The following is a 26,848-nucleotide window of genomic DNA, read 5'->3' as shown; positions in this document are numbered from 1 at the left end:
GGGAGAGAGAGAGAAATGGGGTTTAACGGCAAATGACACAAACTAGATCATTTCGGGACTAACACATGGTGCAATTTTATTTCAATAATTCGCTTGCGCGTAGGGGTCTTTAGCAGTATGAGGAAACCGGAGGACCCGGAGAAAACCCACGAGGTTGGATAGGCGACTCTACTCCCTGTCACGTACAACCGGGGAATCGAAACCACGCCAGTTGACTCAATGACAGACCTTATGATAGAGCGCGCACGTGCTAACTATTCGGCCATCCAACCCCCCGACCATGACGTCACTTTAATATCATTGACGGTAATAAGCGAATTGAAATGTGGTTTAACGTCGCAGTTTTCCTCATCAACCAAGCTAATAATTAATGTTCTTTCGTATTCTATGATGGACAAATCAAATTATTTTGATTTACAATCTGTCATTTCCATCAGCTTCAACTCGTGAAACAATATCCAATTGCTGATTTATTTTATGATTTACATGCCTGAATCAAAGAACCAAAACAAAATCTATCATGGCGTCATGACATATTGGATGGGAATATATGATTTACACCACAAAGGTTTCAGATCTCAAAATTCCATTTTTAACCCCATGCTGCACGAATGGTTGTGAGCATAGACGTACTAGGGATTTGTGAGAAGTGGGAGGCGGGTGCATAGGTTCAAGTGCCAGAATTTCGTTATTTTTGCCCAGATATCACCAAACACCCATTTAGCCGAATATACCAAATTGATAATGTTTGTGAGATTCTTGGTTCTTTAGATGGAAATATTAATCTGGGAGAATCGTGTTTGAATTTGACGCACGATGTTCCAAAAAAGTTTAACGGAATACACAGATTTTCAATGATTGCTTGAATTTCGTGGACCAGGCCACCGAGAGAATATTTGTGTGTCGGAGCAAGGTAAATTTTCAGTCCCCTACCCACAATTTGCAAGGAATGCAAAATAGGGTATCTATCTTACCCCCTGTAGGGTATCGGGATCGGATCGGGGCTCTGTGGTACGAATACCGGTCGTGTCGGTGATGCCCCCCCCCCCTGCCCCCGCATCCTCGATGGTACGCCACTGAGTGTAAGTAATTCAATTACAGTAACCCTACCGGCTGCACACCCCTCTCCTTAAGTCTGATCGTGGACCCCCAATACCCCACACACCACCTCGAATCATCGACGGTATGCCACTGAGTGTGAGTAATTCAATTAGAGTGAATATATACATTACATTTTGTGATGTATATGTTTATAGATAAATGGGCGGTATGGGTGGGTGATGGATAAGTTTCTAAAATAGTTCAATCTAAATTAATCAGTCACATTATAATAGTGGGGGAGGGGGGAGTTTCTAAAATAGACCAATCTATATCAGTTATCTCTATAAATAGTAGGTATAATCTGTAGTGTTTCTTCATTCATTATTTACCACAGTTGCCAGAATAATCGTTTATTTAAAGACTTGAATGGTTGGCGGAGGTTAGAAATATAATTTGTTATCTTGTTTAAAACATACTTATTATACCAGATAACTGTGTTAAGCCCGTTTTCCACGTACGCGTTTTCATGCACGTTTTCGCCGGTTTCATGGAAATAGTCCCATTATATTTACATTATACAGAGTGTTTCGTCGGCGAATACGCGCGCGGAAACGCTGCCAAAACGCTTGCATGGAAATCGGGCCTTAGATTGTCTAATATTTGTGATTGTCGTTTGCTTGTCTGTCTGTCTGTTCAGCGTTGGCGGCCACACTAGGTCTGACCCGAGGCTTTAACATATGCCTGGTTTCGGAGTTAGCTACTTCCGGTTCATGGTTTTACCCCTGCTACGGGTCAACTACTAGTCATATAAAATAAAACTGTAGGTTAAACTGGTTAGATATTGTGTTTCATTAAGCTGTTGGGTTATTATCATATACAATAAAAACTGTAAGATTCCGGTGAAATAACGAATGAATGAAATGAAATAAGGTTTCAAGTCTTACAGTTCTGCATCGACCGTTGGTGAAAAAAAGGAAACCTAGAGGGAAAAAAAGAGGAAAATCACGAGGTTAGACAGGCGATCTAACGCCATGCTAAGTTCTAAATATTAAGCCCACCTGCAGATTTCGTCAAGGTCACGAGGTGTAAATAGGACTACCGCTATCCCTAGCCCTAACCCTTACCCCTACCCTTACCAACAATCCTCGTCAACAATCACGTGCCTTAACCCTGTTTCGTGACCTTGACGAAATCTGCAGGTAGCCTTAATATTTAGACCTGAAACTCTTTTGACGCAGTGTTGGATAAGGACATGCGTCAGACCACTTGTCACGCAACTGTGTGTTAGAATTTATAAAGCTAAGGGTATTCATTTCTCTTTAACAGTAATCATTAAGCCATTAGACTAGTGGAAAAATATGCCTTTTACGACCCTATTGCCTTTTTATTCTGTAAGAGCTTGAATATTGTGAATTATATAATCGACCATATAAAACATTAATGGATACAGAAGTACAAAATCATGTCGGAGAAAATATTTATTGCTCTTTTCCTCCCAAGACTAAAAGCGGAACCATAGAATCGTGTGAGAATTATGGAATATTTAACAGTCATTATTTCCCAAATAGTGGCGCCCAAATATTCGGTTGATCGACTCAAAACGTGTTATGGCCGCCAAAGAAACTCGGGCAATCGGCTGAACACTGTTTAAACATTAGGGGTCAATTTCAAACAGGAATCTTCTACAGTATTATATCCAAGTCTCCAGTTTACTTCTTCAAAAACAAATAGTCTCGTACATGACTAGAATTGTACTCGACATTACTCTTTCAGAACTGAACATCTGACTCACAATTTACTGGCCGGTTGAAGAGGTGCCCATCGCTACTGTCCACGATAAAAGGTCTGGGACTCACCAATTTACTGGTCGGTTCAAGAGGTATCTCTCGTTACTGTCCACAACACAAGGTCAGCTGAAGAGGTATTTCTCGCAAATTTCCACACCACAAGGCCTGGTGTTGATCATAATTAGCCTGTGTGATTCGTCAATAGTTATTATTGACACGTTCCATGAATATAGATCTGGAACGCGGGGATAGTTTTATTGATATAGATGACCAGTTAATGATGGCCGGTGAAAGGAGGTTAAGTGAGGTCGACCACTTTCTTTTCTGGCCTATGATCATAAATTATGAGTAGAGGAGATTATTGAAAGTTTTAACTGAAATACATGAAATGGCCAAGCGATAAGTGAGATTAATATACGTCCTTAAAGTCGTAGAACGTCATTTTTGTTTACAGTTTAATCCATGCTATAATGTATAGTTACTGGAATTAATTTTGTAACATTTAAACACCAAAAACTTTGATATCCGTATATTCTAGGTCAAATAATCTTGTTAATCTGGTTAATTTGTTTAACTCATATTAAATTTGATATCCGAATTTTCTAGGTCAAACAACCTCGTTAAGTTAGATATTTGTATTTTCTAAGTGAACTAACCTTGTTAAGTATGGTATCTGTAGTGGGTGGGGGGTTGGATGTCCGAATGGTTAGCACGTGCGCGCTGTATCATTGAATCAGCTGGCGGGGTTTCGTTTCCCCGGTTGTATTTGACAAGTAGTAGGGTCACCTGTCCAACCTCGTGGGTTTTCTCCGGGTGCTCCGCTTTCCTCCCACTGCTAAAGACCCCTACACGCAAGCGAATTATTGAAATAAAATTGTACCATAGTTTGTGTTGAGTGGACGTTACCCCCCCCCCCCTCTCTCTCTCTCTCTCTCTTTTGATATCTGTATTCTGTAAGTGAAATAACCTTGTTAAGTTTGATATCCGTATTTTCTAGTTGTAATACTTACCGTTATCAATACACCTGACTATATCAGCTAATATCTTTGATTTGATGGTGATTTAATCGAGAATTTGTTTTTATTCAGTAAATTAATCATGATAAATAACAACATGGTGTCTAGTTTATAATAAACTTTCTCACACTTTATAAATCTGGTTAAATGAAATGGGGTTTTTCGTCCTATTTTTCTGAACCACCCGGCTAATGTAGAGTAGGTATACGCCATGCAGAGCCACGGTGGCTAAGGCTAACTGAGTAAGACCTTGGCTCGTTAACCTGGAGATTCCGTGTTTGATCCCTCATTGGCCAAGAAAGTTTTTTGGATTTTCCGGCGGGGTTCCTCCTTTTCAGTGGTGCATTATAAGATCCCTTAGCATTGTACAATCTTCCTTCCGCTTGCTCGGTCTTGTCGTTCGTTATATTATTGGTTGATCTTCCTTCCGCTTGCTCGTTCTTGTCGTTCTTTATATTATTTGTTGATCTTCCTTTCGCTTGCTCGGTCTTGTCGTTCCTTATATTATTGGTTGATCTTCCTTCCGCTTGCTCGGTCTTGTCGTTCTTTATATTATTGGTTGATCTTCCTTCCGCTTGCTCGGTCTTGTCGTTCCTTATATTATTGGTTGATCTTCCTTCCGCTTGCTCGGTCTTGTCGTTCTTTATATTATTGGTTGATCTTCCTTTCGCTTGCTCGGTCTTGTCGTTCCTTATATTATTGGTTGATCTTCCTTTCGCTTGCTCGGTCTTGTCGTTCCTTATATTATTGGTTGATCTTCCTTTCGCTTGCTCGGTCTTGTCGTTCCTTATATTATTGGTTGTTGTGGTTCCGGTCTCTTGTTTGGATCGCCTGTTCAACCTCGTGGGTTTTATCCGTGTCCCCCGGTTTCCCCCACTGCTAAAGACCCCTACGCGCAAGCGAATTATTGTAATAAAATTGAACCATATGTTAGTCCCGAAATGATCTAGTTTGTGTCGAGTGTCCGTTAACTGCCCCACCCCTCTCTCCATCTCTGGTTTGGTCTCGTACAGCTCCACCTATAAGCTAAATATCTCTGTTAATTTAATTAAAAGTAGGCATCCATTAATAAATACGTTAAAAACATCTTCAGTATGTTTATCATTAAAGAAGCTCCTTGGTACCAACTGATTTCAAACGTCTAAAATATTGCACGTGTATTGATAATGCACAACAGGTGTTTTATCATCTGGGGTCATAGTGTTCTACTAATTAAATAATTATGTCATGTTTACAGAATTTATGTAATTTGTGTATATTTAATACATGTATATATAACTTAGCAGCAGATGTCAGGATATATGTTCACGGGTTATAATTATATAATCGTGATGGTTTTTAGGTACAAATACCGACACAGACTAAGGCCGAGTTCACATTGTACATATCACATATTATATCTTAATTATATAATCGTGATGGTTTTTAGGTACAAATACCGGCACAGACTAAGGCCGAGTTCACATTAGACATATCACATTATTATATCTTAATTATATAATCGTGATGGTTTTTAGGTACAAATACCGACACAGACTAAGGCCGAGATCACATTGGACATATTATATCTTAATTATGTAATCATGATGGTTTTTAGGTATAACAACATAGACTAAGGCGAGTTCACATTGGACACGTTATATCTTAATTACATAATCGTGATGGTTTAGGTACAAATACCGACATAGACTAAGGCTAAATCACATTGGACATATTATATCTTACTTACATAATCGTGATGGTTTAGGTACACACGCCGACATAGATAAGGGCATGATCACATAGGAAATTAATTATATCATCATGATATTTAGGTACAATTGTCTAAGACCGAGTTCACGCTGGAAATTAATTATATAGTCATGTTATTTTGAGGTACTAATGCCGACATAGGCTTAGGTCGAGTCCACATTGGAATTATTATACACTAATTATATATTCATGATATTTTGGGATACAAATGCCGACGAAAACTTCACACAGGTTATTAATTATGTGATATAGACAAAGACCGAGTTTACATTGGGGTGTCGGATATTTAAACGTTAATAGCTGAATTAATTTTAATCAGATTGGTGTGAACTTGCAGTAAAGTGGATATAGTAACTATTGACTATACGTACCTAAAAGTTTTTTCGCCCATCTTATGTGGTCTTTAATTATATATTAGGGACGACATAGACTAAAGTCGTGTTCACATTAGACATATTGTACCGTAATAATAAATCACATTGGAAATTGTATAACTTTAATTAATTATATAATCAGCATTCGTTGGGATACAAACGCAGACATAAACTAAGGCTGTGTTCAGATCATTGGATATTATAAAACTTAATTATATAATCATGGTGATTTGATAGACTAAGATCGTGTTCACATTGGAAATTGCATAACTTTAATTATATAATATGGGCCCTGTTTAACTAAAGATAAAATCCATATTTTAGTAGATACTTCAATTTTGATTGGCTAAGCACTAAAACCAATCTAATATTATCCAATCAAATTACTAAAATTTGGATTTTATCTTAGTTAAAATTTCGTGAAACAGGCCCCAGGATTTTTTGCGGGTACCGATGCCGACATCAACTAAGGCTGTGTGCACATTCACATCGTTGGATTGTATACCTTAATTATATAATCATGGTGTTTTAGATACTTAACATGTATGCCGACACAGGGCAATATCACTTTAGAAATATTATACGTTAATTACATAACCAGGATATTTTTGGGTGCAAATACCGACATAGGCTAAGACCGCTTTCACATTGTAAATGTAACTAATTATGTAATCATGATGTTTTTAGGTACAAATGCCGTCATAAACTAAAGCCACGTTCACACTGGAAATAGCATAACTTTACTATATAATTATAATACTTTCAGATGAAAACGCCGACATAGACTAAGGTCGCACTCACATTGGAAATTATATAAATGAAATCAGATAAAATGGGGTTAACGTCCTAATTGTCTGCGCCAATCCGGCTAAGGAAGATTCCTTTTTTTCGATGAATTAACAAATGCTGCAGTATTCTGAAAATACCTCTGTTATACTTCACCTTTAAATTTACCTGAGAAAAAATTATTATTTTTTGGCACCAAAGGTAAAACGTTGTAGGAGGAAATGTGAGAATGTCTAGGAAACGATTTTTCAGTAGCTATGTCAGATGTCTGGATTTCATTGTTTGGAATGTGCTTAATTCACCGTTTGTATAAGTTTCACGTTGTGTGTTTACAACAACGCAGCAGCCCTATTTAGCGATGTGTCTCTTGAAAGTTTTATATTTCTCTTTTTTGTAAAGATGCCTAATGTAAGAATAAGATAAAGAGCTGGCTGTTCTTGCTATAATAGTTCAAAAATAGATCAATAAAAATAAATAAAATGACAATTTCAATCAAATTATTTTATGAAGTTATGAATGATTGAAGTTTTGACAAACATAACCTAAATAGTCTAGATTTACTGCAGTACCATTGCTGCGATAATAAAAGATGTTTCGATTTTCCATTTTAACATTTAACGACCACATGGCAGACATTTTCTAATCCACTTAATATCTCAGCCATGCGACGTTCTAGGGGGCTGATTATGTGCTGCTCATGTGAATGATGTTTAGATAATAATTTATATAACATTTGAAGCCAGAAAAAAGACCTGCAATTGGCAGATTTAGCTCTTACATAATGCATCTTAATAAAAAACCTCTATTATTATTGTGTTAATTAAATCTTATTTCGGTCTCTTGACGTCAGTTCGTGAAAAAGACGAAACTAAAGAGAATCTAATTGCTTTGACGTTCTAAGTTGCTTCTAATTCACCCTTTTTGCAACCCTTAGTGTCAAAATTCATAACATATGTGGGTGAACATTTGTGATGATAAAATAGCAACAAAAAAATTGTACAGTTGATTTTCAAGAATAAAGGCATTTGTGTCCCAAGAAGTAAGATGATGAGTCACTAAGCAGAATGTCACGGTCGAGAATGTTGCTCGAGATTTCCGAGTGTGGTTCCCACTTGTCAGTTGTGCAGGACGGACGGTCTGGCAAAGAACACCCTCTTGTTGTTCGGATGGGAAGAAAAACCAAGTTCCACGTTGGCCCGTGTCAGTTCGAATTCGCAGAAAGTATGTGGAAAGGCCGCTGTCCGGACAAAATGTAATGCCCGTCATCTGTAATGCCCGTCATCATTAGCACCCACATCCTGCACCAGTGACAAGTGCAAACCAGTTAGGTTGGACTGTAATGTCTAGGTAAATGCTAACCTCCGAGCCCATGAAGATACGAATCTGTGAAATATATATGTATATCAGTGTTTAGTAGATAACATATATCTACATTAAAGACATTTGTTGTACAGAGGTGCAGCATTCAAAACATAAGTATATAAACATTCAGACATCTGTTCTTGTGTTTATGTACCATGTGCAAACCGTGAAATCATATCTAACTGGACAACGCCTGGTTTTCAGCTTAGCCTTTATCTGATTGATAACAAATCTTTGTGTTGCATTTTTCTGATACCCGGTTTTCTTTGTGGATTGATGTAAATGTAAAGATGAAAGTCTGGATCCTAATTCAAGAAATCTTATCCTAAAATATTTTAAGGGTGTAGGCATTTTCATTGATTACGACTTCCGATCCTAGTACACGTTTGAGCTCATTGGCCAATGGAAGAGCTCAATTCTTAAAATCCTTTAATTTAAGTTTTTGCGAATAAGCCCCCTCCCCCCATATTACCCCCCCCCCCCTTTCTCTTATTATTAAGTATGCCGTTTAACACAAACAAATTAAACCATTCTGCTTAGAAGGCAAACGACACAGTGCAGCCTGATATTTTTTCAGTTCTTCGACATATAGAATAACACAGAATAGGTAGCATGCAGCGGTGGTATAAGAAACCCTCGAAGGCCCCATTCATTGCCCTTTGTGAAGAGTGCTGTACTGTGTCGTTTGCCTTCTAAGCATAATGGTTTAATTTGTTTGTGTTAAATGGCACGCGTAATAATAAGGTTCGTTCCGCAACAGAACAGTTTATCTTTCTTCGAAGATTTCCGGACTAACAAATGGTTAATTTGTTATCAATAATTCGCTTGCGCGTAAGGGTCTGCAGCGGTGGCAGGAAACCAGAGTACCCATGAGGTTGGACAGGCAACCCTACTCCTGGGCACGTACAAGCCGGGAATCGAAACCATGCCACTTGACTCTATGACAAACCTTGTGATTTTACACGTCTCGAACCATTCCCCCCACCCACGCCCCACCCCGAACCAGTAACTGATCCCAGTCAGTTGCCAAACTTCTTGCTGTTCTCGTCCTTTGGCCAGAACTCTTGAACAAAACCTACGACTTCTTCAATTGCAATATGATCATCCAATGACTTTATGATTTAAAGCACATACGTTAGACCACTGGACCACCAAGTAGGTGACTATTATATTGCTATATGATGGCCAATAAAAGCTTAAAATTATCTATTAAAATGATGTTGTATGTGGTTATTTAAACAAATTTTATAAAATGTAATCGACAAAGCCTTATATTAACTTTGACTAAAAACAAACTATCTCAGAATTCTGAAGAATACAAAAACATGTATAAACAGGTATGAACATATTTTTTGTTGTTATTGTAGACTGTTTTAAATTAGATCTTTGCACTTTGATCAAGACATTTAAACACAGATATTTGTTAAAGGTTTTCTCACTTTTAGGGGCCAAAGATTAAACAAACAAACCAGAGGCTATGTGCATATGACTTCCCGTTTTTAGCAACCTATTCTTTGTAAAACAAATATTGTTGATGACACACAAATGCACTATAAACACAAAACACAGAAATCATATATCAAGGATTTTGCTCCCTGCGACTATATATATGTACAAGGCATGTTTTATAAGCAAACATAGGCTCTTGATATACGGTCTCTATACTTAACAGCCCTTTTAAAATGCCCTCAAAGGGCTTTACTTTAAACAATGTTTTATTCGTTTGAACAGAAATGAACAAACGGCCTATGTAAAGTCTTTCCTGTGTATTCAGAAAAAGTAAAAATAATTTGAAAGTTTAGATGAAAAATGTTTTTTTTAAATTGAACAACAGGCATATGCAAGGTGTTTCCTAAGAACACAGAAAAAGTAAAAAATAATTTAAAAGCTTAGATGAAAAATGATTTTTTTTTTGGAATTTCCAAATTGATCGACATCTACTTTGATATCTGAAAGATTAAATAACAATTTGCCACGTGTTTAGAATATAACGAAGGCATTGTCTCTTTTATGCTGATGTTGGAGATTTTGAATTTGATTGATAAGTAATATCAATGGCTGTCGGGTGTTATGTTGACAGTTGATAATTTATTTTTATTGGCTATTAAAATTGTTTTGAGATTTATAAAAATTGTCTGTCGCCATTTGAATGTTTGAAATTACCGACATACTAGGAATTTCTGAAGCGTTTTTCGATTATTGAGATTTTTTGATTACTATCTTTTCTATTTTCTCTTTCAAACGCTTTCGCTACAGGATTCGTTGTTTTTTCGGTATTTTAGAAATTTAAGATATGGTCGAGATAAAATCTTAAATAACACCTAAATGCTACATGAATTTTTGTATTTAAGAAATTAGTGCCAACCACCCCTTCGCCTAAATAAATAAATAAATATGATAATAAACAATATATGCCACATCTTGTCAAAACTTCAAACGGTGATAACTTCGCTCAGAATAAAGTTGTTTGAATGAAATTTTCAATATAATTATTCCTAGCTCCAATCTGATTAAAATACAGATCTATATTTCGTTTCTTTTTTTTATATTTTCGATGAAGATCTGACTGGTTGTAGTGAAAGGTCGCATCAGAGGCCATACGAGCGACTTTTGACCCAATGACGTCAGACTTTTGATTAACCAATCAGCGTTGATGTTTCTAGTGGGATACCCACAGTTCCGTGCACCTCACGCCAAAAACTCGCCGTAACAGACCGTGTCATTGGCGCATCCCTTACATCATCCAGAACGCGGGTTATATAACAACTCTTTCAGATTCTAGTGTAGTAAAGACAAGTAAAACGAAATTTTGAACTATATAAAACGAAATGAAATAGGATCTGTGTTTTAATCAGATTGAGTCAGCTCTTTATCTAAATATTTTAACTGAGTGATTCCATTATATTATGTAACAGCTGTCCTGAACGCAACTGAAAATAAAGTATTTTTTCTACGATATCGCTTTTCTTCTAAAGTTCAAGTTCAAACCATTAATATGCGTAGGAACGGATGTCGTACACAAACCAGACCATGTTCACTTTTTCTGAAACACAAGATGCAACGTACTTTTTGTTTGACTTTTTCATTGGTATTGTTAGAAATATGTTTAGTGGTTCGGATGGATCGAAAAATTGAGGTCCCGTTTAAACATCGGTGTGTACGTAAAATAACCCTTGATAGTTGGAATCCGATTGGTACGGAAAAGTAGGATCTAGACGTTAAACCCCATTTCATTTCATTTTTATTTACCAAATATGCTGATCTGCCATCTTTTGTTTTCTTTTAGAGTTGTGTGTATTATACACAAGACAGGGAATGTGTACACTCCATAAAACGGACCATCTTTTTTATTCGCAAAGTTCACCGATTTTTTTTGGGGGGGTGGGGTGGGGGTGGATGTTAATTTTGAGCAGGAAATCGTCTTAGGAAATTATAAAAGCCACCCACAGTCAGTGTATTCTTGTAATACGCCACCAGTCAAAGCTGTAAAGTTGGGTTATAATAATATACAATTAGAATCATTGACGTGGAAAATAACCCCATTTCCTCCATTCATAAACATATCTTTAACCATGTACACGGCATAATAACTCCCGGACTATATACTTAATCAGCTCCTACTCAATTTATATTAAAACACTTTTTTAAATATCTATTACCGTAGTGTATCCGTGAAATACAATACGGGTGTCGTTTATGAGGCAGGATATCCTGTCCTCTTTTCTGATCGGGGGTGGGGGTGGATGGCCGGATGGTTAGCGCGTGCGTTTTGTATCGTAAAGTCTGTCATTGAATCAACTGGCGTGGTTTTAATTCCCCGGTTGTACATGACAATGAGTAGGGTTGCATGTCCAACATCGTGGGTTTTCTCCGGGTCCTTCGGTTTCCTCCCACTGCTAAAGACCCCTACGCACATGCGAATTATTGAAATAAAATTGAACCATATGCCAGTCCCAAAATCCCCATTTCTCTCTCTCTTTTCTTATGTAACATCTGGTACCGCTTTTATTTAAACTGTGAGATTTTGCCACGTGGAACAATGCGGAAGGTCCACTCTAATTAATTTTGTTCATGTACAATTATACAAATGAAATGAAATGAAATGGGGTTTAACGTCCTACTGTTCTGCTCCTAACCTGGGCTAATGAAGACGGACAATTATACAACCTTGTAACATGCTTACGCGTAAATACTGCGTTTACCTTGGCCAATTACGCTCTGGGACAATAACACCCGTCTAAATTAGACAGGGTTGGAAATGACAGAAATATTACACTAAAACCATCAGTTAATTGCCCCAGTAAGCTATAGGTAGTGACGGGTGTCGAGCACGAGGTAGGGCATTCTTATTCATTCTGGAACAATCTGATACTTCTATTGATTTGTGAAGTTCACATAGCAATTTTTCTTGTACCTATGTCTTGTTAAAGATATATTGCCCAGAGATTAATTAGGTCATCTACTGCAGTATGATAAATTATTGTTACCTGACTGAAAGTGTTTAGTACGCCCACAAAAAATATAATACGAAAGAAATCCATAACATTCAACCATACTTTTGACAGACGACTGTTTAAGCCAAATGTGCGCTTAGCACATGTTAAGTGACAGGTTTTACTTGTATTTATACATTTGAAATCGAATAGTGTTTCCCATTCATAACTCTCAAAATATGACGTTTATAGAAACTCTGTTTTGGTTTAATGGAGGTGTTGGTGGGGTAATTGTGCGATGTCTAAGTGTTTTAGAGTAAGATTGGTATAACTAATCTTACAGCTTTATTTGACTTCTATTTAAACATGTCAATTATACGTGTATTTATTGAATGTGTATTTTATGTTTTGGGGTAATTGGGGCGCAGTAGGGGTCCCTTTTTTTATAAATAGGGCTCATTGTTCAGAAAATTTCATCAAAATCGCCATGGTACAATGATTTATGATTCAGCGTTTCTTTTCGTTAAATTGGATCTAATTTAGGTTTATATATTTGGTTTCCTTTTTCGTCAATTGAAGCCCGGTAACTTATGTGCAGTTGAATTTAAATAGATTTATTTAACGTCTATTTAATTAGCCAATAATGGTGCCAAAATTTTCCACCTATTTATAGGGTAATTATTTTCAATAAATGTATGGCAACATGGCAAGCATGTTCATGGAAAATAGAGACACTTAATCTTACCAGAAAAGTACTGGATTCCCTGAAAAACACCCATTTGGCGCCGCCCATACACAAGACAACCGGGTGATGAAAGAGGCGCTTCGTATGTATTCATTGAATTGCTAGCTGTTGTGAAAACATTGACAGAATTAAACGTCCAGTAGACTCTGTGGAAAAAAACACAACTGACACAATTATATGGGACAACAATCACTGGTTTATTATACACAAGCACAACGTTTCGATAAGTATTATCTTATCGTTATCAAGCACAATCTCATTTAGTAAACTTAAGGGTCTATATATATGTACAATGTGAAACCATTCTTATTACTAATGATTTGAAGAGTTCAAACAATTAACAGACATATTTAACATATTTACACAAGGTCTTGTAAATGAAAAATAAAACCACATTCACTAAATGTCATTGTGCTTGATAACGATAAGAGAATACTTATCGAAACGTTGTGCTTGTGTATAATAAACCAATGATTGTTGTCCCATATAACTGTGTCAGTTTTGTTATGTTTCCAATTGCTAAATGCCACTAAAGGATAAGACTCTGTGGAAAAAGAAAAGAAGTTGACAGCCAATAATCCAAGAATTTTCTTTGGTTTCTTAATTTGTGCTAAATGGACAGCACGTATCGACAAATATAAACTAAAATGGTTCCCGCGCAATTAAGTCACGTGTAAAACAAGGCTGCTTGAAATAGACTATTATGATTTGGTGTAGTTTTCTTGAATTAAAATATTTTGATAGGGATTTGAAGCACACGTTCGATAGATAGTTTGGATATTTTTTAGTCCAAATACATCACCAAATCACATTGTTTGTACGTGGGAAAACATATTTAATCACCTTGGCCGGTTTCTTTGATAGCTGTCTTTGCTCTACCAAAAAACTTGGCCTTTGTTCGAGAATTTGGTATTAATCTATCATAAATCATCGCCAGTCACCCATTCGTCTGAACGCAAAACAGACGATTCCCAGAGATGTCCAGAATTGTTGGACATGCATTGACAACATTAATGTACCCGGAAGTGACATGTCATTGGCGATATTTTGCCTTGAATATAAAGTAACTGGAAACCCTGTTTAGACCTGATGGTGAACAATACGGTATAATATTTCATCAACAAAGGGTATAGAATTACTTATAGTGTCAAAACGCCAGCTTTAGTTAATAGCCAAACTTAAAGTTACTCAAAGCTATCTTTGAGTTTCATCAATGAATGTTTTGTGTAGTATTGTAAGGCCGACCAATAAACTGTCTAGGTAATCTGATATTTGTACATTTATGAATGAACAACGGCGTAAAACCACGAACCATGGTCTACTGGACACAGGTGTACAACAATCATGGATATCGTATACACAGTTAGTTAAAGGGGTGTATCTATGGGTACGGTAACGATACCGTGTTTAACAAGTTTACAGATAGAAATGAAATGAAATGAAATGGAATTTAACGTCCTACTGCTCTAGTCCGAAATGGGCTAATGAAGAGGAGCATACGCCATACAGTGTGCTATGAGGGAAATTTTGCCCGGACAGCGGCACTACGGCCTACTCTTATATCGAATTCCAACAGCCATGGGCTCTTTCACGTACGCGCCAATGTGTACACAGAACCTCGGTTTTTCGTCCCATCCGAACGCTTAGACAGCTGTCCTTGTAAGGCCCTCCGCCCTGCATCACTGACAAGGGGGAACCACGCCGGAAAATCTGGATGAACTTTCTCGGCCAATACAGGGATCGAACAATTTACAAATAGAAATTTGGCCTGTGTTGTTAAACGTCCATTTTTTGTTTTTACTAAGAGTAATTTCAGTTTTAGTTTAGGTAACCATGTTTTTTTGCAGTTATATCAGTGATAGGATAAATGTAAATTTTACATGGGAACACGACCGGAAATTGAGTCGATGACAAGTTGCGTGACAATTCAGTCGGGCCTGACTTTTTTTCCAACCTATCCAGGGAAATGGCATTAAAAATTGAAATAGTTCATACAATCTCCAATAAATTTTCTGAAAACCTTTTCATATTTATATTCTCGAATTCTATCTTTTCTAAATAATCTTCTTCGCGGCGGTAAAAGTTCACAACAATACTTTCGATCCACTGTATCAGCCCTCCATAACTCTATGAATACAACAATGTTCTTGTTAAGGAGCCCACACTTTTTTTCTGGGGCAAAAATGCACGACAAAACGTTTGACTCACAGTAATAGCGTTTCAAAATTCTATGAATGCAAAACATTTCTTGTCAAGGAACTCACACGTGGTTATTCATATCATTTGCAGTATCTACGCACTAAATTTAATTATAAAATAATGATATGCAGGAATACTTTCTTTAAGGGTTAAGAGTTTGGTGATAATTTGAAATTATTCCATTAGCGATTCAACCTGTGTACGTGTCACATTGATCAGTTGTTTCAATGTGAATATTTGTGAATAAAATGAATAAGTGATTATGTCCATAAAAATTTGTGTTTATCGCTTGTTACAGGGAGCCATGGAGGTCGTGTGTATGGGACTCCGGGGCACAATTTAATTAGTAACGCTAGCCATGTCTTGTCACTCGGATGTTACTAAAACCCCGGGTGCAAATTGGTATGCATAAACTCTCAACTTTAATCGCTAAAATACTAAAATAAAAATGGCCGTAATTTAGACGCAATGTGACCAACGGTAAACACTACTGGGATTCGCAGGCGTCGAACGGTATAACACTGGGAACCACAGTGGTCGAACGGTATAACACTGGGGACCGCAGTGGTCGAACGGTATAATACTGGGAACCGCAGTGGTCGAACGGTTTAATACTGGGAACCGCAGTGGTCGAACGTTATAACACTGGGAACCGCAGTGGTCGAATGGTATACCACTGGGAACCGCAGTGCTCGAACGGCATAACACTGGGAACCGCAGTACTCGAGCTGTATAACACTGGGGACCGCAGTTTTCGAGCTGTATAACACTGGAGACCGCAGTGGGCGAACGGTATAACACTGGGAACCGCATTGCTCGACCTGTATAACACTGGGAAGCGCAGTGCTCGAGCTGTATAACACGTTAAACCCTATCTCATTTGTTACTGCCATTTTGTTAAACTCAACCGCCCAAATAAAAATGTTATGATATTAAGGTACATTTATCTACACTAACAATGCGCGCTACTATCGAAGAGTATTTTTTATGATCTATATAAAAAAAATTGACATACCACCATGAAACTACAAGTAGACTATATCAAATTATAGTTTAGAGATAAAACAGACGATCTTTTCTGAAGCGAAATAAATATGAAACGTGTGTAAAATATTTTTTTTTTTTTTAAATGTTTTTTTTACGTTGTTAATATTCATCTATTTGAACACACACGATGTTGTATATTTTTATCTCAGAATTCGTTGCCATTTACGTGGTAAGGAGTATGGTCGCCTGTCGATCTTAGGGGTTTTCTCTGGGTCCCCCGGTTTTCCCCTCAGCTAAAGACCATTAGGTACAAGCGACTAATAAAAACGAAAAATATTTAATCCTGAAATGACCTATTTTGTGTCGAGTGGCCGTTAACCCAATTGTTCTCTCCCCGTTGCCATGTGTTTAGCTGTATATTTCAATCATTATCTAATGTTAAAGCCTCTATGCCCACAGTTTAATTCACGTTAAAATTTACCCAAATTGATTATTGTAACATTGAAGTAAGAACACAAAAACAAAATATCAACGGTAGCTGTAGATAATGCCCAGGCTCGGATTTAATTGGATTAAAACGAGACCCATCTTTTAGCGAAGAGTTACAAGCGTCGCTAGATATATTCCATTTATCTCGTTTGAAAAATACTCAACGGAATTGAACCATTACTGACTGACATTCCTTTCAGAGATTCAACTTTCACAATGGCGTTTATAGACTTTAAAACAATGTTGCAAATTTATTAAAAAAGTTACGACCTCGGATGTGTCGTTATGAGGAGTACCTGCACGCTAAAAACGAACCGCCTATGTGTCATTAGTTGTGTTTTAAAATCATAAATATTATCCCGAATGCGACAGTGTTGAAGCCTGTGAGCTTGTGAGAAGCACAATTTTAAAAACAAAACACGTCTTACGATATTCCATAGCCACTACGACTCTTGAAAGTCATTAATAACATGCAGATTCTTTGAATAAATTTGCTCCATTAAAGATTATTAGATGAAGTGTCTGTTGCATATAAACATAATAAATCAACTTCCTGTTTACATTTAATGCTCTACTACATGTAACTGGTTATCTTCACTTACATGTCATAAATTAACCTAACTCTAAACAGTCTTCAGTAAATACAAACAATACCCCATCTACAAATAAATACACATAATTAAGTCATCTATAAACGGTATTGTATATCGTCAATAAATACACACAAAAATGAAATTGGGTTTAACGTCCTACTGTTGTGTCCGAAGCGGGTTAATGCAGACGGGCATACACCCTGCAGCACCTTTCCGTCTAATCTTCGTTGAATGAATTCCACCGTTCAAGCGTGCTTTTACCACATTTTTGTCCCAGCCAAACGACTAGACGCTTTTCCATGTCAGACTCTCCGAAAGGCACTAAAGGAAACAGGCTGGAAAATCGTGATCGAATGTGAGGTCAGTAGTGCTCATAATTACGAACAATGCCATATCTTCGCTCGAGCAGAAATGAAATGGAGTTTAACGTCCTACTTTTTTGCACCGGATGGACTAATGAAGACGGGCATACCCCATGCTCTGTGCTATGAAGGAAATTGTGCCCGAACAGCGGCGCCTCGGCTTACACATCGAATTCCAACTGCCAAGGTTTTTTACGTGCATACCAATGTGTAAACGTCCCATCCGAACGACTAGACAGCTGTCCTTGTCAGCCCCCCCCCCATCCTGCACCAATGACAAGGCTAAACCACAGCGGAAAATCCAGAGAAAATTTCTCGGCCAACACCGGGAGCGAACCCGAGAGCCCCATAATAGCGCGCCAGTGTCATACTCACTGAGTCACCACGGCATCGCTGGCGCAGAAAAGTAGGGCGATAAACCCCCTTTCGTTCATTCATTCCATATCTTCGTTTAGAAAGGAAAAGTGTTTATTCTCTCCCCACTTTGTTTAGAAGTCTAGGTGGGGATTTAAAATAAGATACCTATTCTACGTTAGGTCATAGTATTTAAAATACACCTGGGAAGTTCTCATAGTCAGGGCGTCTAGATTGTGCGACCAAACGTGTATATAATAAGATTTACCTTATCAGAACCATGATCCATGCTGATAACAGGGATTCGAATCCATTATTATGACAGCTTTCGTTTTCCTTGCCAATCTGGTGTATCGTAAATGACACGACCTTCTTATCCACTTGACATTTTGGCAATAGGTCAAGATTAATCTGTCTAGGTTCAGGTTAAGATAGGCTGTTTAATGAGAGGGAGAGAGAGAGAGAGAGAGAGCAAGAGAGAGGGAGAGAGAGAGAGAGAGAGAGAGATGGCATTAATTATTTTGATTTTGTTCAACCAAGTATGATCAAATGGTCTAATCTTTACCATAATATATCTTTGAAATAATAATAAAAAAAATCGCATCATCAGTGATACACTTTGGGGCATTAATTATTTACAAAAGGCCGTATATCACCATGAAGAGTATATTAAATGCCATGCACAAATAGAGGCTTATCCTTGTTCTGCCCCTTGTCCTGCACCACCGATATGGGTAAACCAGGTCTGAGATCCCGAAGAAAAGAAAATGAAATGAAATGGGGTTTTACGTCTTACTGTTCTCCTTCGACAGGGCAAATGAAGACGGGCATGCGTCATAAAGTGTGCTATTAGGGACATTTTGACCGGACAGCGGTGATGCGGCCTACTCTTATATCAATTTCCAACAGCCAAGGGATCTTTACGTGCATGCCAATATGTACACGGGACCTCCTTTTTTCGTCCCATCCGAACGACTAGACAGCTGTGCGTGTCAGGCCCTCCGTCCTGCACCACTGACAAAGGGGAAACCTCGCCGGAAAATCCCGATAATCTTTCTCGGCCTTTCTGGATCGAACCCGCGACCTCCAGACTAGTGAGCCAGCGTCTTACTTACTTAGCCACCGTGGCTCCAAATCCCAAAGAACTTTCTCGGTCGACGCCAGAGAAATCTTCGTTATAATTAGTAAGCTAACTAGTTTAGAAAATCGCCATATGAACGATCAACTCGTTAGCGTTGTTTGAACACATGAATATAGATGTAGAGTAATACAGGAATTAGTGTCAATAGAGCTTCACCTAGGTACTGTGTATTAATATATCACGATATTATTCACCGAGGCGGACCAATGCAAGAGCACAGTGGAGTGAAGTTCATTGTTCAGATTATGTGACCATGTAACCAAGGAAAAGGGCCCCTTTGGCCCTTTCAAATAGACACATTTATAGTTACTATTTTATTGTAGACACATTAGACAAACTGCGAAGGGCTAGGAGAGGGGGTGGGTATGTAAAAAATAGCACAAGAATATGTTTTGTTTGCATATTAAATTTGGAAATTAAATCCCGTCAAATCAAAACGAAAATTTGTTTGTAAACGGTCGACGAAGATCTCCAAAGGGCAAATCTCGTTTTAACAGTTGATCCATACTTAATCAAAGGCTAACTGACCAACGCCTTAATTCTATTTATGTGGAATTTTAAGGAGTATATTAATAGGTACATAACATAGGTTATAAAAATCTTTTACAAGTGCAATAAACATAATCCATACATCCTTGACCTTTATCCAAGTAGATTCTACTTTAACGAAACGGGCGACCTTTTATTTGAGAATTCCATAGACATATTATTGTCTTGGGTTTTGGGTTTGAAATATCTAAAAATAATTTAATAAGCATTTCTGAGTAAATACAGAAGGTGTATTTATAGATAGGGTTTGGTTCGAAAATGTGCAACGAAGGAAGGAGTAGGTACTGCAAAAAATAACATTCCACGTGCCAAGATAACATGGAATTACTGCTATTTATTTATTGGTGAGGTTAAAGCGGCGGTTTAGTAAATGGTTTTGTGTAAATACAATGGGTATAAATATGGTGTGTTTGCCATGTGCAGTGCCAAATGTCAGTGCCACCAACATCCCTAACCGGAAATGATATCAGGTGACAGATGCTCGGATACGTATTGTACCCGGTGCACGACACCTGTAACTGTTAGTGGATGATAATATAGGCTAAATCTCTAACAATAGCATTTCACTGCTAACAAATATCATACTTATTTTAAGACGTTTCTAGATTTGGTTTTCATTGAACAACTTTAGTTTGCTTTGGTCTGAAAAAGTGTTTACTAGTGCGAAAAGTCCTTAGCGCTCCCATGAATTACACTTGTTCTATGATTGGTTTTCATGGAATAATTTCGCTCGTTCGTTCCTGGAGTTTTACGCCCACTTCCACCAAGGGTGATATCGAAGACAAGGGAATAATTCGATTTGATTGGTCTAAAATAGTGCCTACCTGTGTGGAGAACAATCCAAAAGCTCATAACGTTACCATAGTAATGATAGAAGTACAATGGCGACGTTGTATTTTTTCAAAACAATAAGATTAGTTATATTGTGACCACTCAGTCACTCAATTGTCTAGTAGTAACAACAATGTCTGACTGTTACAATCCAACCTTTAAAATGTATAAAATAAATGAAAGTTTTGAAATTGTCCAACAATTAGGGTGGTAGAATCAAGTGTTTTTGTTTAACTTGTGTTTTCCGTTTGTGCATTTCTGTTTCCTTGTGCGACTTCCTAGTATGTAGGTTGATAGTGTCTGGAATCGCTATTTTATACTTTTCTCCTGTTTTTTTTTCTGATGAGAAAATAATGTTAAACATTTTAAAGGGAAGCTTTGGTGAACAGGATACGAAAAAATAATTAACAATACATGATATACGTACATAATTACCCCCACCCTCCTACCTCCTCAGATAATAATGCCCCACCCCTGCGCCCAGCTCACAGATTAAAGAAATGAAATGGCGTTTAACCTGTTACTATTCTACAACGACAGGGCTAATGAAGACGGGGATTTGGCGCGAGAAATATTTTGCCAGGAGAGCGGAGTTTCAGCCTAACTCTTTATCGGTCAAACTTTTTTTAATATGCATGACAACGAGTACGGATTTTCGTCCCATCCGACAAACTAGACGCCTTTCCTTACCAGGCCGTCTGCCCGGCACACCTGACAAAAAGGAAATCCCGAGAAACTTTCTCGATCCAGATCGGCCAAGAAACCTGCGTTTCCGAAAACTATTATTCTTCGAATTAAAACTTTAAAAGGCGTGTTAGCTTCGATTACCGATTTGTATACCGGAACGGGGTTTCGCGTCCCAACTACACGACTAGACAAGCTTGTCTTGTAAAACCACGTGAGAAACAGCAACGATACTTGAAAAATACCAAGCGTTTAATGTCGTCCTCAAACGGTATTGAAAACCAGATATTCGAAGTCGTATAGTTAAAGCTCGATTGCGTTACCATATGACTAAGACAGCACCTGCACACAATGGTATGCACATTGAGGTAAAAGTAAGTCCATACACTGCCAACAAGGATCACTTACTCCTATGATAAATGGCCGCATCTTGAAAATGGCGCTTTGCTTTGATTCTAGCTTGCGGAGAGGGGATATTATCTAACAGATATTATTGCGTGGGTTCCAAAACTGTCGACTCATCATGGTTACATCTTACAAGGTTTGCACATAAACCCACCCATCAAGTTTCCCCTGTCCAAATTAAATGAAGCTGTGTCAATTCACTGGAGATCTTTACTAGCTATCCAATACCACTGGTAATTTTATCCCAAAACTTCCTCAGAAAAACCACCAGATTTGTTTACGCTGTAAATGTAAACCATTGTAGACATATGTTAGTTATTGTATTTTAAATAGTTTTATTGTATTTTAACGTATACAATTCTTCCGTCATACAGAGCCCAAAGTCAAAAAGACATCTTATTTTTATTACTCAGTTTAAAAATTTCTCAAATATTTTAACTGATCGTATACCTATATTAGAATCGCCTGAATATATTTTTGGGAACTTGCTTCTCGTAAATCATTAAAACTATTTTAAATAAAAAATGAATGAACACAAGCATTTATCTTATGGACCCATGGCGATACTCTTTCTGACGCTGACGGGTGAAGGGGCTAAGGGGATACGCCACTTGGTATGTTTACCGTATGCTGTGTTGCGTTTTTCATGTGTGAGAGTGGTGGGGGGAGGGGGTGTAAACTCCGCTGCGACACTGATTAGATGGATTTGCAATATAAATATTGCTGCATGTACACTAGTATGTTTGGTTTTATTGTAAGCGACTATAGATATAGATATGTGTTAATCATTACTATGTCATCTTGTTATCAATTTCAAATACTGTGTTTACAACATTTGCTTAAAGCTAGACCCCCTGTCAAGCTTAACACGGAAATAATGCTAATGTCATAAAGCATGTCGTGAAGAACAGAGGTTTTTGATATACCAATTTCCAAAATCGAGGTGTGTCTCAAACACTTGCCTTGTCTAACTTAAAGCTTGACTCTTATAAAGCTTAAAACTGAAACGTTGGTGTCGTTTAATAACATACATTTAAATTTAGTTTTATAAGTGGAATCTGGCTTTAACTATCGACAATGTAGGATTGACGAAAGACGTGGCCGTGCAGCATATATTTTAAAATTTATATTTATTTGCCTTAAGTGGAATCTAGCTTTAAATATTTATCTGTTCAGTAGATCACATTAATGACATCCTATCACCACTTATATATTTATTATCCCCTTAAAAACACATAAACGATTCGTTGATCCTATATACTCACACGACTAATGTATGTTGTCTTACTTGAAGGCCGACCACTAAAAATTGTCCACGACATAATCCACACTAAAATGTATTTAACTTGATTACTTAAAGGAGCTAAACCCCTAACTCAATTAAAGACACAAATTTGAATTCAAAATTTTGATGTTATCTTGTCATAAAAATATGGGATCGTATTATCCAATATTTAAGACACCATGAACATGTTATTATCAATTCACGAGTGGTGTATTTTATGGTTTCAGGCGCCATTTGTAATGAACAAAGAAACATGTCCTACAAGACAATGCAGAAGTATTTAGTAATAGGTAACAAAATAATAATAATGGAAGCAGAATAAATACTCAACTAAAATCGTCGATTTAGGACTTAAAATGTCGGTCAACTAGTTTAGTGTCTGTTTTCAAGCGGAGCTAACTGTAAAGGGACAGCCTAAGTTTAGTATGTTGGTAATGTTCCCGGGATCCATCTAGTGTTGGCCGAGAAATTTATTCTACATTTCTGAGGATGACTACCTCTTACAGTGGTGCAGGACAGGGGGTCTGACAAAGAAACGGCGTATAGTCGCTTGTGTCGGTCTGCTCTTAAAAGAATCCTTGGTGGCTGGATTTCGACGGAATGTAGGCGGACATATCCCTACCTGGGTACTGCATGACGGATACCCGTCCTAATTACTTCGGTTGCTGTAGAAAAGTAGGACGTTAAATTCCACTTCAGTTCATTTCACAAGCCGAGTATAATTATGTTCACTAATGTCAGAACGTCTTAGGATATCGATTTAAAAACGTACACACAAACTTTATTAATAATTCCATCGTTCCATTGTTTAACCTATATGGATCCATGCCAAACAATGTTCAGATGCTAATATCGTTTACATTCTTCCATCAACGACTTTACAATACAAAAAGCAGGTTTAATGATGTATACACCATGTTTTATTGGTGGTTTCTACTGGGCCTGATTACCTCGGAAACACGCATAAGCCAGATGGCTCTGTTTATGACATCATATAAGCAACGTTATTGGAAGATTAAACGGCCATAAGAAACTTAGGTATACAAGTAGATTCATTAACTCATATTTTGAAAGACAAAAGTACACGTTGTCTAATGTTAGCTACTTATAACATTTTAAGTAAGCATGTCACCTTCAATTAGATAATTTGCAATAATTGGTTATTTCTTATGCGCTCGAATGTCAAGGTCACGGGTATATAAATGCTTAACCGTAATAAGGAAATAGATCGAGTCGATTCTATGTTTATATTACTAGAATATAGCTGCTAAACCTGTTTCTCAATCCCATTTTGTTTTTGTGTGAGTGGTGGTGGCACACTGATTAAGGCGCTGGCTCCCTAACAGGAGGTCACGATGTATGGCCGAGTAGGGTGCAGATGCTAGCACAGTGTTAAGGCGCTGGCTCCCTAACAGGAGGTCACGGTGTATGGCCGAGTAGGGTGCAGATGGTAGCACAGTGTTAAGGCGCTGGCTCCCTAACACAGGAGGTCACGGTGTATGGCCGAGTAGGGTGCATAGCCTGGCAAGAAACAACGCCTGGTCTTTATGACGGGGCGAAAGACTGAAGGTGAAGAGCAGAACGGTTACTTCTTATGGACGTCAATTTCAAGGCAACGGACGATAAACCATACTGAGAAAAACATCCCGGCTAGTTCTCCGTTTGCATTTCTATAACCAGAATTAAATGCTTCATTTACAGGAAAACATTGAAAATCACTAGGAGAAGGGTTTAAAATTGATCAAGCCTGTTTCCCCAGTCGCATTCTAATATCGTGACTAAAATAATGTTTCTAAATAGCCAAAGAGAGAGTGCTAAAGTTAACTATCGAAAAAAAAACCCGAACATGATAATCAGATAAAAGCTCCAAGATTTTCCACGGACGGGCGATTGAGCGGATAGATGGATGGGAACGGTTGATACGATAACATTCACATTTGTAATTCGATGAAGATTAGATGGAAACACCACTCTCCGGGGAAAATTCTACTTCCTAGCATAGCATAGAAATCATAACCACATGTCAGTCTCAAAATGACCAATGCATTGTATTGACGAGACGTTTAACTCCATTGCTGCCTTTTCATATGGTGGTATTTTCTTTGTACCATTTTTTTAACTTTTAGTTAAAATACATGATAAATGTTTATCTACAAAGACAGCTGAATCAGCTAAAACATTAAACATTTATTTATTTTCACTGGTATTTTTATCAGTAAATATAGGAGTATTGTATCATTAATTATCTCATTCAGCTCGGTTGCTATTAGCTCCCTTTCACGTGTGTGGGGTCTGACTGATATCTTACATAACGCCTGTTGAGGAAACAGTTGTAGCACCGTTTCATGCACTCTGTAACGCTCTTGGTACCATTCCTATCTTGTTGTACCAATAAATTAAAGATGCGGTGCATAAGATTTAGATAAATAGCTGGCCGTTCTTGCTATAATAGTTTGAAAAGAAGATCATAAAAAAACGAATTCATTGAAAATGTAGTCTAATCATCACTTTATTCGAGGGAAGTTATAAGTGTTTGAAATCTTGACAAGAAATATCGTAAATAGTCTCGATTATCAAGTACCATAGCTATGAAAATAAACATAGTCTCGATTTTCCTTTTGATTGATTAACGAAGATATGTCAGACATGTTCTAATCCATTTAATATTTAAGCCATCCGATGGCCTAGAAAGTTGAATAAATGTCTAAAAAGAATCGAAGCCAGAAAAAGACCTGCAATATGCCGATTCAGCTATTACATAATGCATATCTAACTGTATCATTATCTAAAACTGATAAAATGTATAGAACATGACATCAAATGTTCATTAGTACACAGGTAAAACTACTTTATATAATAAATGATCATTTAAGCTTGAAATTTACATCTTTAGTTTACTACTTACAGGTATGTAGAAATGTAATTTTAGAACATACATGTCATGTCACATTTCTACGTTTATCAAGTAACAGCCGACATTAAAAACGAAAAGAAATTTAACGTCTTATTTTTCTGTACTAATCAGCCCAACGGCGGACATACAAAAACGTTCATAAAATTGTCTGTCGTATAAAATAAGAACTGTTATTTAGATGCAGTAAACTTATTTACCCCAGTTGGTTTTGATAATATATGATATTAACTTTTCAACTATACACTTTGTTCTGAACACGTATGCACTTATTAAAGACTATCAATTCCACATGTATATATTTATATCAGTCAGTGAAATTAAGATAACTTGTAAATGCTATATATAGTAATGATCTCGTGTGTGTAGACCCAGTTGTAGTTGCTTTATATTTATGTTCCTCGTGTAAAATAAATCATATGTTTACGAAACCGATATCTATTATCACTAAAATATTGTTACGTGTGTTATGAGGAATATTTTGCTCTGGCAGCGGCTCTATGTCCTACTATTATTCCGATTTTAAACTGCCAGGGGATCTATAAGGTGCGTCCAATAATACGTACGGTACCTTGCGTGGTTCGGATTGGACGAAAAGCCGAGGTCCCAAGTAGACGTTGCCGTGCACGTAAAACAAACTTTGACCGATGGAATCGAATGAAGGACAGAAACATGCATTGGCCGAGAAAGTTCATCTGGATTTTCCGACGTGGTTTCCCCTTGTCAGTGGTGCAGAACGGAGGGCCAGACAAGGACAGCTGT

At 37.4% G+C, this 26,848-nt stretch overlaps 1 protein-coding gene and 1 long non-coding RNA gene across 2 annotated transcripts in view; one reads left to right on the top strand and one right to left on the bottom strand.

The window, feature by feature from the left end:
• LOC126817475 (A disintegrin and metalloproteinase with thrombospondin motifs 7) overlaps positions 1-26,848 on the top strand; it is a 92,001-nt gene that overhangs the window by 22,442 nt on the left and 42,711 nt on the right. The window lies entirely within an intron of this gene.
• Positions 17,229-18,661, bottom strand: LOC130012444 (uncharacterized). Its single transcript, XR_008787869.1, has 2 exons — positions 18,549-18,661; positions 17,229-17,630 (listed from the first exon to the last, which is right to left on the bottom strand). It is a non-coding gene; the product is annotated as an uncharacterized LOC130012444 (long non-coding RNA).

Source organism: Patella vulgata, chromosome 4, assembly GCF_932274485.2.
Source record: "Patella vulgata chromosome 4, xgPatVulg1.2, whole genome shotgun sequence".
Classification (NCBI taxonomy): domain Eukaryota; kingdom Metazoa; phylum Mollusca; class Gastropoda; family Patellidae; genus Patella; species Patella vulgata.
Note: the sequence above shows the minus strand (reverse complement) of the source record. Positions and strands in the feature narration are given on the sequence as shown.